Genomic DNA, 15,703 nt, shown 5'->3' with positions numbered 1-15,703 from the left:
TTAAAATGCATCTATGCCCAATTTTGTGCTCATGGGTGTTCTGGTCTGAAAACGTTGCGTTGCTATTTTGAGGCAACTAATATAGACTACGCCATTGATCAATAAAACCTGCTCTAATGTCTGAAGTCAATAGCGCAATATGTTTTTTGTTATTTATTTAGTTTGTTAGTAATATAAGCCTATACGGGAAGACAATGTGCGTCTGCTTATAACACAAATGGACAGCGCACAAACTTTTTAAATATGAAAAATTAAAGGATTCAAATGTAAACGATTATGATTGAGTCTCTTGGACGTAAATGAGGACCATTTATAAGATGTAAGGAGCTGCTTCACCTGTAGCCTGGTAAGTAATTGAATGTTTTGCTTTAAACAAATGCAAATAGTGCATTTACTTTTAAATGTTTTTTTAAATGCTACCCTACGAATTTATTGTATATAATGACTCTGTGTGGATATGGCGAAATGAGAACCTATTTAAGTAATGAATTGGCATGGCGTGAGCACAACTGGCTTTTAAAGGGGATGGAAGATGAGACTCTCATTGGTTTATTGCACATTATGCCCAAAACACACCCATTTCAGGTTTAACAAGAACCCATTTAAAACCCACTTACTTAGGGATGAGGGGACTGTTTTATTTACTGTTGATTACCAATGCCACTGTCATTCACAACTTGATGAAAACACACCTAATTTACATTTCTTCGTTTTTCTTTCAGGTTTGTATGGAAAAAGATGCAAACGAAGCTGTAATAAAACATTTTTTTAGAACATACATTTTAGAACATATATAAGCAATAAGGTACACATAAAAGAAAATATAGGAATGACAGCATGAAAATGATAAAATACATGTTACTTTATATTTTGTACATTTAAAATAAAATCTGTACATTTAAACACCTTTGGCACATCCTGCCGCCGCAGCTGAAAAAAAACTAGATGAGTCTGTCTGCGGACTGAAAGACAGGGGCGTAACAGGACGTAACTTGATGTTGTCCAAATCACACAGAACCACACGAGATATCAGTTTACATCCTCTATATGTGTGCTTGATATGTTAAAAACAGGAAAAATTTTCACATCCACAATGAATAATCTTTAGTATGGAACAGAGACATTTTCTGCTATTTAGATGTTTATGAAACATTTGTAGACACACTATTTCCCCAACTTTCACCAGCAGAGGTCCTCGTTGAGATTTTTATATTCTTTTATATAGACTTTGAATACAATCCGAAAAGAAAGACCTCTCTGTATTTCACATTCAGGTTCAACAGCACCACACAAAAATATTCACAAAGTTGATTATTGTAACTTCAGCTGAAAACAGTTAGACACATGGGTAACATAACATGTTTTTCTTTTGCTAGGACCTACAGGAGTAACAAGATTATTTTATACCAAGACTGAATATTTTATACCGAACGCATGTTCTTTTTAAGCTACTGTGTTATTTCTGATGACAATTAATTTCATGTGCATTTAGTACTATAAGTTGTTAAAGTGTATTTACTGCAAGTAAGTGGTAAAGAGTATATCTCCTGTATAGCTCAGTGGTAGATCATAGTGTTAGCAGCGTAATATGTAGTGAAGCAGGGATTACACATGCTGTTAAACATGGTTGACTTGTTTGCACTGTATAGAGACAGAGCGCAGCGCGTCATAACCTGAAAACCACGCCCACCGGGGGGGGAAAGCAATCCAACGGTCTCCATTGACTTTGTATTGCAAGAGGCCGCCTCCTTGTCATTTCTGGCTTATAACAAAAAAACTGAATAATGCCTAAAAGCTGCTTTGTGACAATATGTACAGCTAACAAGCCAAAGAAACGAGAAATATGTTTTTATAAGCTGTCGAGCCGTAAAACCCAGGGAGAATAAAGTGGATCGCCGACTACGTTTCCCCCTATTGGACGCAGTGTTACTAATAGGACTACTATGAAAAGTTGCCTGTTTCCATGTCTGTGTCTAAACGCTCGTTTTTTGAAGTCGACAGCTTATAAAAACGTATTTATTTATTTTTTGGCGTGTTAGATGTACACCTTGTCACACAGCAGCTTTTAGTTATTATTCTGTTTTTAAGTTTAATCTGTAAATAAGTTTTTATAAGCTTTCGACACCAAAAAACGAGCGTTTAAAGACACAAAAATGGATACAGGCAACTTTTCATAGTACTTCTATTAGTAGAACTGCGTCCACTAGGTGGAAACGTAGTTGGCGATCCACTTTATTCTCCTTAAAGACTGGGTTTTACAGCTCGACAGCTTATAAAAACTTATTTCTGGGTTATTTGGCTTGTTAGCTGTATATATTGTCCCAAAGCAGCTTTTAGGCATTATTCAGTTTTTTGTTATAAGCCAGAAATGAAAAGGAGGCGGCTTCTCGCAATACAAAGTCAATGGAGACGGTTGAATTGCTTCCCCCCCGGTGGGCGTAGTTTTCAAATTTGCATAACTGCGCTCTGTCTCTATATTGTTTGCCTTTTTTCATAAATGTAAATGTAAAGATGGATGTCAGCACAGGCAGTCATTGTTTCATTTTAAACCAGTTCTATTTTAAGTACTGAAAACTGTTAATTTGTCTGAAAATTGTCATTTTAATATTTTACTTACCCTTATGTCATTCAAACCCATTTTGACTTTGTTTGACCTCCAGAACAATAATGCTGATTTTGGACCTTGACCACTTCCAACTTCAAAAGAAAAGTGCAAATTGCATAAGACCAAATCATTATAGCTCATTATATTGTCACAGGAGTGACGATCTTTTAGGCGGAACCAAAAATTGGGCAAGTTTGGTTCCGCCCGGATGTTTCCGCCCGGGCCGGTAAGAGAAGACACCGGACATCCGGTAGCGCCGCGAACGCTGTAATCAGCTGAATTACATACACCTGAGAGTTATTGAGAGTAGCGCCGGGTGATTGGATGAGGACGACACTCAGGAGAGTATTTTAGAGCAGGTTGAACCACAGTTTGTGTGCTTAGTATCCCCGCTGTTGGTGTGTATGGAGCGCTGAGTTAGGCTCACCGGGTACGCTGCTGGATTGTTGTATTGCTCTCTCTCTCTCGTCTGGATTCTAGACTTACATTGAGGAAGATACCGAAGACCTTATAGGTGAAAGGATTAAACGAATGCTGGTCTTGGAGGAAAGAAACGAAGGCAAGACGCACCGTTGTGAGTATACGTCTGCGGAAAAGTGTTGATGGTGGCTGGAAAACGCCCTGTCTGTGTATCTGGAATTGTTGCAGTGTGAAGGCAATCTAAGACGGAGAAATTACAGCAGTTGCGAGTAACGGAAACCTTCTTATGGGAGTGTTGTATATATATGTGACCTGTATGCTTCTCTGAGTGTTTCTGAAAGAGAGTGGAAGGCCCTACCCCTGAGCTAGTGTGGTGGGTGAGCCGAAGGGTCTGTGTGAGGAAACCAACTCCAGCGACGAAAACCAACACTAGGCCGTGTCACCATCGCTACATTCTCGTCCAGAGCAAAGTCAAGGAAGACGGGCGTCTAATGTGTGCACTGAGTGGTGGGTGAGTTTTGGATGTAGAAATTTTCACTTGAAGTGGTGCTGTGTAATGCTGTGTATTGCAGTGGGATTGCTGTTGTCTTGTCTGACGTACCCCCGCCTCCAGTCACTCGCTCTTGAGACGACGAAGAGGAAAGAACGGTCCTAGAGTAAGACCTGTACATAATTATGCTGTGAGTGTGTTTCAGTCTTCAAATCACGGAGTGTGTCTCAAAGTATTTTCCCAGCTAAACGCTCGGCGGACTTGAGCTTAGGAGTGGCGGTGAAGAACTGTGCTACTGACGGTGCGTGAGTATCATCCATGATATTGTTCCCTTACCTGTGTCTTTTTGATCAACATAGAGCCTGAGGCGAAGGAGATCCGCCGGCCCGAGGTCTCGACGAAAGGGCGCCCCGGTCCAGTTTTCGATCGACCAACGGGTCTCGAGGAAAGGGCAGCGCTCGACCCGGTGAGCCGGCGTGACGGTTCTCGCCCCTCTATAGACCAACGAGCTCGCCGAGAGGGTTTTGGCCCCCGGCGCCACCTAGGAAACCACCGTCTAGTTGACGCACCGCATAACCAGCCACCGTAAGTCCCCCCCCTGTTCAGTGAAATATAACCTGTTAAAACTGCCTGATCGACAGGAAAGAGGAGTGTGTCGTGAAGATCTGTGGAAAGAGAGAGACAGCGTGAATGTCGAGATAACGAACTGTGAAGAGAGCCATACCTACCCAAAGCTGTAGTCAGCGACAAGCAGTCACCTGTGGAAAGAGAGAGACAGCGTGGATGTCGGGATAACGTACTGTGAAGAGAGCCATACCTACCCAAAGCTGTAGTCAGCGACGAGGTGAGAGAAACCATTGGAAACCGATTCACTGTGCCCTTGTGTCTCAGCAGTCATCTGTGGAAAGAGAGAGACAGCGTGAATGTCGGGATAACGAACTGTGAAGAGAGCTATACCTACCCAAAGCTGTAGCCAGCGACGAGGTGAGAGAAACCATTGGAAACCGATTCACTGTGCCCTTGTGTCTCAGCAGTCATCTGTGGAAAGAGAGAGACAGCGTGAATGTCGGGATAACGAACTGTGAAGAGAGCCATACCTACCCAAAGCTGTAGCCAGCGACGAGGTGAGAGAAACCATTGGAAACCGATTCACTGTGCCCTTGTGTCTCAGCAGTCATCTGTGGAAAGAGAGAGACAGCGTGAAGGTCGAGATAACGAACTGTGAAGAGAGCCATACCTACCCAAAGCTGTAGTCAGCGACGAGGTGAGAGAAACCATTGGAAACCGATTCACTGTGTCTTGGTGTCCCAGTAATCATCTGTGGAGAAAGAGAGAACAGGGAAGGAGAGTGAGTCGACCAGCGAGGAGCTGTACGAGATAGGCGGTGAACCGCCTCGAGCGAGCTACAGGTACACGGAATAGGAACAAGTCCATACAAACACTGACTTTGATTTCTTCTGCCTCCAGGAAGGAAGAGGAGCGCGCCACGGGCAGAGGGAACTAGAGGCGGGAGCCCGTTCCCCGACGCAACCCCCACCCCCTGTTACTCACTTGCTCGTGGCCCCCTGGAGGGCAGAGCTGGACTTTAGTTTTAATTTCCCTTTTTCCCCATTCCCCAGTACTTTTTAAATATTTAACTAAATAAAGAATATTTTTATACTTACCTGTTCCTCGTTGTTGTCTGGTCATTGGGTTGGTTTTGGGGACCTCCTCGAGGTGGAAGTTTAGAAGGGGCGTGGCTAAACATTAGCGGCCCGCCCTTGGCTTGTGACAATATCTCTATGTAACTTATGGCATATATTTTAAGTTTTCTAAAGGCATATACTGTATATGTGTGGGTGTGTTTATAATCCACTCCATTAAGTTCTTGACCTATGTTAAAGACATATAGTGGTGTGTATATCTTGCTGGTATACACATTATTCAGTCCGCCACCATGTTGATTCAAACCGAGACTGTGATGGATGGACATCCAGAGCTTTAAGCCAATGGTTTTGAACCAGAATGTTGTCACCAAAACACAGAAAATACATCATTTTACAAATTTCCAAAGGACAAAGAACCCCAGAGAATGTAGATTGCTAAAGGGCCAATGACCTTGTTTTTGATGAGAGTAGTGCATTGTGTACATAGTATCCGTTTTGGATATTAGCCTGTTGGCTAATTGCTAATTTCTTATGTTGTAAGCATGTTTACTTGTCTTTAAAGTAAAGAAAATATAGTGCAACAATACAATATTTTATGACAACAACTAATTTTACAATATACAGGCGAATAAGGCACATTCTGGTTGTTGCAGACTTGAAAATAAACTTGATTGCGAGCAGCCTATTCAACAGGTATAATTGTTTACTTAATAATTTTTTCACCACCACACCCATTTGTATGTCTTCAGGGCACTTGAAGCACGTATTACTACGTAGAGCTATTTTATAATGCTTTTGCATCCTTATGAAGTCTGAGAGGTGGTCACAGTCTAAAAAACTTAAAACATCGGCATTTTAAGCTTATGTGCTTTGTGTTATTTTAAATATATTACTGCAAATAGTTTAGAAATTCTATGTTTTAAATGTAATTTTCCACACAATTTCTTGAAATGTCTTAAACAAGCCAGCAGTACCTCTCTAGGTTAAAATAAAAATGAATTCTGTATTAAATTTACAAATGAATGAATGTATGAATAAAGTAAATTAATTAAAGTAGTATACGGCAAGTTTTTACAGTAATGGTGCTGTATTACATATTTACAGTAGCATTTAGTTCTTGTAAACATCAAAAACAGTCCTAGAACTTTAATTTAGAGTTCTTCCACTTAGATCTGAAAACCAGAGGTCTGACACGACCGGGTTCAGATCTTAAGGGAATAGTCTACTCATTTTCAATGTTGAAGTGTGTTGTTGCCTTGACTGGGAGCTGTTGGGTCGTCCCTCTGTCGTCTGTGTGTGTGCGCGTGGGCACTGGAGCGCGCTGCGACGCTGCGATGGCGTTTGGCTTGGCCCCATTCATTCAATGGTACCATTTAGAGATAAAGTTAGAAGTGACCAAACACATCAACGTTTTTCCTATTTAAGACGAGTAGTTATACGAGCAAGTTTGGTGGTACAAAACAAAACATAGCGCTCCTCCAAGCGGATTCAAAAGAGCAACCATATCCCACGGCGCAACAGCACTCTTGGGAGTACCTCGACTCGCCTGAAAAGTCTGCTCCCCTTCTCACTCTCATAATGGGAGAGGGAGGGTGTTACTGCGCCGAGTCGAAGTGCTCCCAAAGGTGCTGTTGCGCCATGGAGTGTAGTTGCTCTTTTGAATCCGCTTGGAGGGGCGCTATGTTTTATTTTGTACCACCAAACTTGCTCGTATAACTACTCGTCTTAAATAGGAAAAACGTTGATGTGTTTGGTCACTTCTAACTTTATCTCTAAATGGTACCATTGAATGAATGGGGCTAAGCTAAATGCTATCGTAGCGTCGCAGCGCGCTCCAGCGCTTACGTGCACACACACAGATGACAGAGGGATGATTCAACAGTTCTTAGTTAAGGTAATAACATATTTTAATATTGAAAATGAGTAGACTATTCCTTTAAAGTTTCACGTGTGCCTCAGACATGGGTCGGGTATAATATTAGCAGCATTAAATCTGAGAGATGTTAAAAATAAGATGTTAAGAAGTTGAGTAACAGATGACAACATTTTCATTAATATCAGTGTAAAGTTTAACTCAGTGGAAAATTGTTATTTCAAAATGCACAATTAAAAAATAATCTAGCAAAATAATACTACTTAGAAAATGTTTATCATGTTTTATTAAAAGTGTCTTTTTGACACATGCATGGATGTCTCTGGGCTAAGCCCCGGATTTACACTGATCCTAGAACCACGACTGTAAATAATAAGGGTGTGGCTTTTGGAAAACTAGAGCGGGGTGGTTACTACAAACAAATGAAACCTAAATGAATCATAAAGAGAGACAGAGCAGATACTGCATAGCCTATAGAGGACAATACACACATTTGGAAAGGTAAATATGACTTTTTAAGAACCTTTTACTGTATTATGGTTAGTGTATTATACAAAGATAATCAAGAATGACTTAAAACACCACTAAATAAATCTAAAATACTAAACAATCGTAAGGATGAAAACTAAAGTGCAAAGAATAAAGAATAGAAGTGACTGAGTTGAATGTTTTCTCTTCCTTATAAGGTGACTGTAATGACAGAGACAACACCTGAAATGTGTGCTTTTTTACTGCATACATAGCAACACTACATGCTCTCTCCGTTCGTAAACACAACAGCAATGCATGACGGAAACGTAATTTCTTAAAGAGGCAGTGCAACACTACATCCCTCCCTTTGTTTTAGAAGAAAGATGCCAAAACATGACAACAATAACACATTATCCTAGGACATATTATTGATGAGACTTGAGAGAACTGGGAATGCATTTTCTCAAAATTATGTTAAATCCTTAATAACAATTATAGTAGTCTAAATTTAGCATTCTAAACACAATAACTTACTGTATCTAAAACTTAGAACGTATTAGCTTACTTTTTAAATGCTATAAATGTTCCTCGTAGCCCTACTGAAAAATCCAGCTAAGACCAGCATAAGCTGGTGAGCTGGTTTTAGCTGGTCTCCCAGCTTGGTTTTAGCTGGTATTGCAAGCTGGTCAAGCTGTGTTTTGGTCACTTTTTAAGCTGATCTAGCTGGACTTAGCTGGTCAGACTGGAAGACGGGAGTGCTTTAATTTTAGTTCATCAAGTGTAATCCATTATCTTTCGCTGTCTTTTCCTGTTCTCTCTTCTAGGATAACGTCGTTCTCGTTGCTCGGGATTTTCAGAAATATTTGGTGGTCTTCTTTGTTCTTGAGGTCTGTCTCCGTAATCAAATTCATCCATTTCATCATCAGAGAGATCATTGAGTGGTACATGTACTCTTTGTCTCAGGGGTTTAAAGTATGAGGTGTTTTTTTGTAATGATGTGTTGTCCGCTTTGTGCTGATATCATTGAGCCTTTAGTTTTTATCACTTTGTATGGTTTTGGATTATATGGTGTTTTGAGTTTTCCTATTTTGAGTTCAGAGGTTGAAACTCATTTCCTCTTGTCCGAGTATTGTTTTATCTTCTCCTTTTTGTGGCAATCAGCTTGCCTAAAGCATCATTATGTACTGGGCTGTGCACTGTCGTTAATTTTATGTTTATACATCTACCGAATAACAATTCGGCCGGGGATATTCCAGTGATCTGATGTTGGGTTGCTCTGTAGTGCCTCAAAAACTTGTACATGTTTCCAAGGTTTTTCTTCAGCAAAAGCTGTTGATGTGGCTTTTTTATCGTTCTCATGAATCTTTCAACTTTACCATTGGCTTGAGGCCAGTACAAAGTGATCTTGCGATGGTGTATACCTAGGTGTGTTGTGAAGTTAGTCATTTCTTGGCTGAAAAAAGGTGGGCCATTGTCAGATTTCATAATTTTGTGAATTCCTGCGATACAGAAAACTTTGTCTAGCAATGGAATGACTTTGTTTGCTGTTGTTGATGGTGTTATCTCTACAAAAGGAAATCTGGAGTATTAATCCAAGATAATTAAAAGATGGTCACCCGATGGGAATGGACCGCAAAAATCCACAGAAACCTGTCTCTGCTTTAACTTCTTCTAATGTCATGGCTTTGGGGACTACATTGTCAGCAATGAATTTGACATGTATCTTAGTGTCAATGTCATCAGTGATTGTAGATTTGTACAGTTTTTGTGGATGACGGGACATTTAGTCTGCCGGATTTGTTTTTCCTGCTTTGTAAATAATCTTGTATTTGTAGGGTTGTAATCTTAGTACCCATCTCTCAATTATTGCTGGGGGTTTTGACTTAGGGTTGTTGAAGATTAACCCTCTGGGGTCCAACCATTTTGGGACACTGGCAGAGGTTCTGACATGCTCTTACATTTGGTCTGTTTTCAGTTGCTTTAAACATAATAATGGCAAGTGTCTCATAACACTGCATTCAACACAAACTGGGCTAAATATTATATGAGCTACATGTATGTACTTGTTTGTATTTTTGAGAGAAAAATGTTATGCATGGTCTTTAAAAAAGCTAGATTTTTAAGTCACTGATATAAGTCCACAAAACCCATACTAAACATGTTTTAACAAGACTTTTCTAAACAGAATCTAGTAGTCTAGAGTTATTTTTTTAAAATAATGTGAAAATCATTCTGCCTACTCATTCACATAAAACAATATATTGATTTAGAAATTGTAAGACAGTTTTTGTTTAGAGGGGCCGTATGCAAGAAGGATTGATTGACAGCAGAGCAACAAAAGACTTGCATAATGAGCTGCATAATGAGCTGCATAATGAGCCTAGGCAGGAATGTGAGAGGGAACTACAGTAAAAAAATGTAGAGGACCAAAGGAATATATACATGTTTGTTTGTGGTTTATTAACTCATTCACCGCCAGCCTTTTTGAGAAAAGTTGCCCACCTGCATTTTTGTGATTTTAACAATATTTTCACAAAATTCCTTGCAGGAAAAATCATTTTCTATAAATATATAAACATACAAATTATATCAAATTAAAGAACACACCCTCTGCTTTCAAACAAACAACAAACAAACAAACAAAATGGGGAAAAAACGTTTCATTATATATTTACTTTTTCTACTTAATTTAACCACTGAAATATGGATATTTCTCTTCAAAAATACAACATTTTGAGCAAAAAGCTTAAATATTTGCGTTTTTTTAAAGGAATTTATGTTAGAGATCAGACTCAGAATGACTATCAAACATAAAGGCAGTTAAAAAAAATCATTATCTCTTTTTAACTTCCGTTTTTGATAAATTCGATTTGGCGCCATCTGGTGGATAAAGCGGTATTACACTTTCACTTTTAAATTCGTCCAAAAAGGCATATTTATTAGTTAAATATGAACTCATAAATGACGAGATAACTCGTCAATGGCGGTGAATGTGTTAAGAAGTTAACAATATAATCAAAATAGAAATGAAGGTCAATGGGACATTTTCAGTTTATTTGGAAACAAACCCTATTTAAAAACTTAACTTGTATAAACTGATACACAACAGAGCTATGTGGCTCATGTTACCATATAACTTAATGTCCAAAAAGTGTGAATATGTTTTTTCCGCTTCATAGTTTTGTACTGATGAGAGGAATGCAGACCTGTAAGAGAGTTATAAACAGCTGTTCTGTAAGCGCATGTGAACTTTAAAAACACATCGCTTATGGCAGTCATGTGCGCGAGTACTCGCGTCTCCGCGTAAACAACGCGGCACTCATAAAAAAATGGTGTCGCATGTAAAGTGCAATTTATGGAATTGCGTTGCATGTAAACAATATATGGAGTCATATTACAGCACACACTTCCTGCAGTGCAGCCTTACTCAAAGTTGCCATAAAGGATACGAAAGTGAATAACTGTGTCTAACACTGTACGACATGTAACACTCATCTGCCATTATGTGACGATCACATGTCCTCGTTTTTTGATCCAAAGTGTGCAGTCTGCTGAGGTCGCTTATGTAGGCTAGACTGCACAAGCCATAAGCATATTACATGATAGCAAATATAAATGAGGATAAATTAACTGTTACAGAAATATATCCTCCTCCATTGCGTCTTCCATTGTTCTTCTTCTTAGGTAACGTTAAAGATAAACGCTTGACAAAAACACAAAGATTTGTTGTTATTGTGAATTTACACAAATTAAAGAAGACTCTTCACAGTTTTAAATGATGTCAAACATGTAAGTGTATGATTATTAATGATGAAGTATTTTAAGTTGATTCTGCCATGATTAGGAGAAAACACGTCAAAACGCGGCGCCGAGTTCTGGATCCCAAGGGGGTTAACTCAAGAGGTTTTTGATCTGTGACCATGTTGAATTCGGCACCGTAGAGAAATAGATGGAAGTGTTTAGGGCTGCAACAACGAATAGATTAAATCGTTAAAAATCAATTACTGAAAGTGTTGGCAACGAATTTCATAATTGATTCGTTGTGTCACGCGACACAGAGATTTTTGAGTATTAAAAAAGTTGAGTTTAATGCAGCGCGGAGTGAACCCACTCGGTCTGTCTCGTGCACTGTGTTCTCTGTTGTATCTGGGTATTTCATTCAAGCACTAGTCCACCACTGCCAGGGATTCCCCATGGTCTGAAAGCCTGTAAGGTATTGCATGCGCACTTTTCTAAAACAGCGCTTTAATTCGGTTTCAAACTAAGAGATGTAAAATGGACTTGTATATATTTAGAATGACGTACATAGAATGCATTACATGTTGCTTGTTTATTTTTTTTAAAAAGCCACACAGATCCAAAATCGAAACTTACCTTTATTGCAGTGTGTCATGTAGCTGTCCATCAATGTAAACAACGTGTAAAGTAGTTGAACCAAAAAGTGCACGATTAATAAAGTTATTGTCTTCTAAAGTAGGGAGTCGACTCTGAATCGCTGAAACGAGTCGTTATAGGGAGTGAGTCTTCTTCCTGATATTATCCACGTCACACGAACTTATCCACGTCACATGAGATACTAATCTCCGCCTACAGCCTTGCCCGGGAGAAACGAAAACTATGACCCACCCACAGCTAGTTTGTGTGTGAGTGTAAACATCAGCTCACGCTGTGTTTCAGCTTGTGTTGTTTTCACTACCAAAGGAGACTTTTTCAAGGAGGGATATACTAAACTTGTCTGGCTGTGAAGAATCAGTGGTTAAAATTAATTTTTAACGGAGGGATTTAGACGTTTGGCAATGAAAATGGTTCAGTACCCACTTTATTTGGAACAACATGCGTCTCCTAACCACAAACTGTAAGTATGATTATAGCTACATACTTGCTTAAAAGAGTGTAAAATGTCTATATTCGTTTTTATTGCTTGGATTAATGATGAATGATATCTTTGTTTAAACTCTAACTTAGGCTATATACTGTCAGAGTCACGATAGCAAGCGGTTTTGCTATGACCCGGTTAGTTTACATAAATGCTTAAATGAGTGTAAAATTGTTAGCTTCAATCGTCGTTTGTATTGTTTGGATTAATGATGAATGATGTTGTGTGTTTAAACTGTTAATTTGCTGTCAGAGAGTCACGTTAGTAAACTGCTAACGCATGCTTATTTACGGTTTTGCTATGACCCGGTTAGTTTAGATAAATGCTTAAATGAGTGTAAAATTGTTAGCTTCAATCGTCGTTTGTATTGTTTGGATTAATGATGAATGATGTTGTGTGTTTAAACTGTTAATTTGCTGTCAGAGAGTCACGTTAGTAAACTGCTAACGCATGCTCATTTACGGTTTTGTTATGACCCGGTTAGTTTACATAAATGCTTAAATGAGTGTAAAATGTCTATATTCGTTTTTATTGCTTGGATTAATGATGAATGATATCGTTGTTTAAACTCTAACTTATATACTGTCAGAGTCACGATAGCAAGCGGTTTTGCTATGACCCGGTTAGTTTAGATAAATGCTTAAATGAGTGTAAAATGTTAGTTTCAATTGTCGTTTTTATTGCTTGGATTAATGATGTGTATTGATGTTGATAATGTCTTCTCAATAAATCATGTTAGCACGAGGTCAATACATGTTGCACTGTTGTTGGTCTGTGCCACCGATCTGTGGTCTGTGAGACTGATCTGTGATCTGTGCAAAGACACTGTGTCAATTGACCAATCAGAGCAGAGTAGGCTACTGAAAGGTGGGGTTTAGGCAGACTGAGTCGTTGAACGGCTTCACACGAATCGTTTGGGGATATCTGAGAAATGGGGTAATTTTAAATGTATATTTTGAGAAAATTACAGTGTTTTTTGACCTTGCATGCATTTAAACCTGTTGTCCGGGACTTATAAATAGTGATAGGATGCTTAAAATTGTCATCTTACTGGCTCTTTAAAGCATGATCAATGACAGTCTACATGTCATAAAACTATCTATCTATCTCTCTCTCTCACTCTCTCTCTCTGTACACACACACACACACACACACACACACACACACAGATGTAAATAATGTACTCGACTATTCCAGGAGCTTATGAATGCCATGCAGCATGATCATGACACACCACAGCAGTTTCTGTACCGCATGTTCGGACGCAAATGGGATGTTTTCTTTTAGACAAGTAAACGTGTAGCTCAATTATCCTTTTTTATTATATGTCATTATGCGAGTATCAGTATTTTCTTTCTACCATGCACAAATAAAAATGCCACTGAACTTTTGCAGTGTAATTGTAACAATGAGCACTTAAAACACACCAAACCAATGACTAAACAATTACTAAAAACACACACAAATACAGATTAACAGGCACTGCTCTAGTGCTTCTAATAACAGCTGGACAGCTGTCACACAATTTGCAATGCAGATGCATTTACTAAACTGCAAAAGAAAAATGGGATGAGAAATTTTGTCTTGTTTTATGAAAAAAAAAAACATAAAAATTAAGTGATTTTGGACAAAGGATAGATACGACCTTTGGGTAGTGTGGCTCTAAGTAACAGCTCAATAGCGCAGTCCCATGGCCGTTGAGGTGGTTATTTCGTAGCCAGTTGGTTATTAAAAACATCCTGGAAAGCCCGGTACTCTGTGGGTATCTCCGCTTGGTGTTGGACAGGTGGACGAATGCGACCCCGACCCAGCGGTTTCCCTTGAATGGTTTGTACTCGGAGATCCTGTTGACAGGAAAGCTTACGTATGTTCCGTTTTTGAAGGAGTTGTGTTGAAATGAAGTTGCCCGCTAAACTGGAATCGGTGAGGGCTTGCACTGAGACACAAACACAGGAGGTTAACAGATGTACAGTGGTATGTTTGAGAACATCTACTTTAGGGAGTTCTTGGATAATAGATTTTAAAAGTATCCAAGGTTCAGTGGACATGTAGTACTTCACAGGATAAGCGGAATGCTTAGGATACACAGGATTGTAAAGATGGTTTTCTGGTCACTACAAACAATGCAATAAAGAAATCAGGCTCACAAATAATAATAAAGATGTAAGACATCAAACATAATATCAATAAACCTACTAATGACAAGTATACAGCCCATCAAATTAAAATAAACAAAACAATAGAAAACGTCTCGGTTACGGATGTAACCCTCGTTCCCTGAAGGAGGGAACGGAGACGTCACGTCGTGACCGACGAATTGGGAGCTCGCTTAGAGAGACCAATCTGCTTCGAATACTACTAAAACGCCAATGAACTTGGCATTGAGATATTTGCATAATGCTGGCGCCGCCCCGCCAGGTGCGTATATAAGGCGCACGTGCAAATAGGGAAATCAGCTTCTGTTCGCTGAGAAAGCCGGAAGGTGACCGGCCTAAACAGCAGGTGGCAGCACCTGTGGCGACGGGACGTGACGTCTCCGTTCCCTCCTTCAGGGAACGAGGGTTACATCCGTAACCGAGACGTTCCCTTTCAGTCGGTTAAAAGGATAGGAGAATTAGGTTTCAAGGCAGAAGGCCGGGCACTAGATGTTCCTTTAACCCCACAGTAGTGCCAGCGACTGGGAAGCGCCCTAACTGAGCGGTATAGGGACGCTGCGGAAGCCACCGCCCCGTTAAGGGCTAATGGTGGACGAAAGTCAACCGTAGTTGAGGTATAAATGACAGCCGTGGCTGTGTAAGCAAAGCAGTGCTCTGCTAAGGGAAACGTGGGCTGGTAGGATTAACCCCACGGAATAATACTCACAAAGGAACCCGTTGGGACACAATGTGGGGCCCTGGCCAAACACGTAGGTTCGTAAGAATACAACTAGTGAAAGGCTGACAGCCAATGCTCCGCAACAAAGGCTGTTAAGGCAGTGGAGAGAGCAAATCAAACCATTACGCATTTTTGCTCTGTTAGCCTTCCATACTGAAAACTCAATTTGGAGCCTCAGTCGGAGGCTGCAAGCCGACTTGCGAGTCTGCTCTCCGTGTCCTCCCTGGTGAGGACAGAACACGAGAGGATACAGGCTCGATACGAACATTGTAGAATCTAATGAACGTATTAGGTGTCGCATAACCAGCAGCTCTACAGATGTCTGTTAGCGAGGAACCACGAGCTAATGCCCAAGATGAGGCAACACTCCGAGTGGAGTGCGCTCTCAAATTAAAGGGGCAAGGAATGCCCTGCAAATTGTAAGCCAGGGCGATAGTATCAACTATCC

General features: G+C 39.9%; 1 protein-coding gene across 1 annotated transcript in view; it reads left to right on the top strand.

Annotated features, from left to right (window-relative positions):
- Positions 1–8,327: 8,327 nt before the first annotated feature.
- LOC129451006 (E3 ubiquitin-protein ligase TRIM21-like) overlaps positions 8,328–15,703 on the top strand; it is a 33,998-nt gene continuing 26,622 nt past the window's right edge. The window contains exon 1 of the mRNA XM_073859733.1: positions 8,328–8,446. The gene's annotated coding sequence lies outside the window, so the exon portion shown is untranslated. The remainder of the gene's footprint in view (positions 8,447–15,703) is intronic.

The sequence above is a fragment of the Misgurnus anguillicaudatus genome, chromosome 21, assembly GCF_027580225.2.
Source record: "Misgurnus anguillicaudatus chromosome 21, ASM2758022v2, whole genome shotgun sequence".
Classification (NCBI taxonomy): domain Eukaryota; kingdom Metazoa; phylum Chordata; class Actinopteri; order Cypriniformes; family Cobitidae; genus Misgurnus; species Misgurnus anguillicaudatus.
This window is presented reverse-complemented; position numbering and strand designations above follow the sequence as displayed.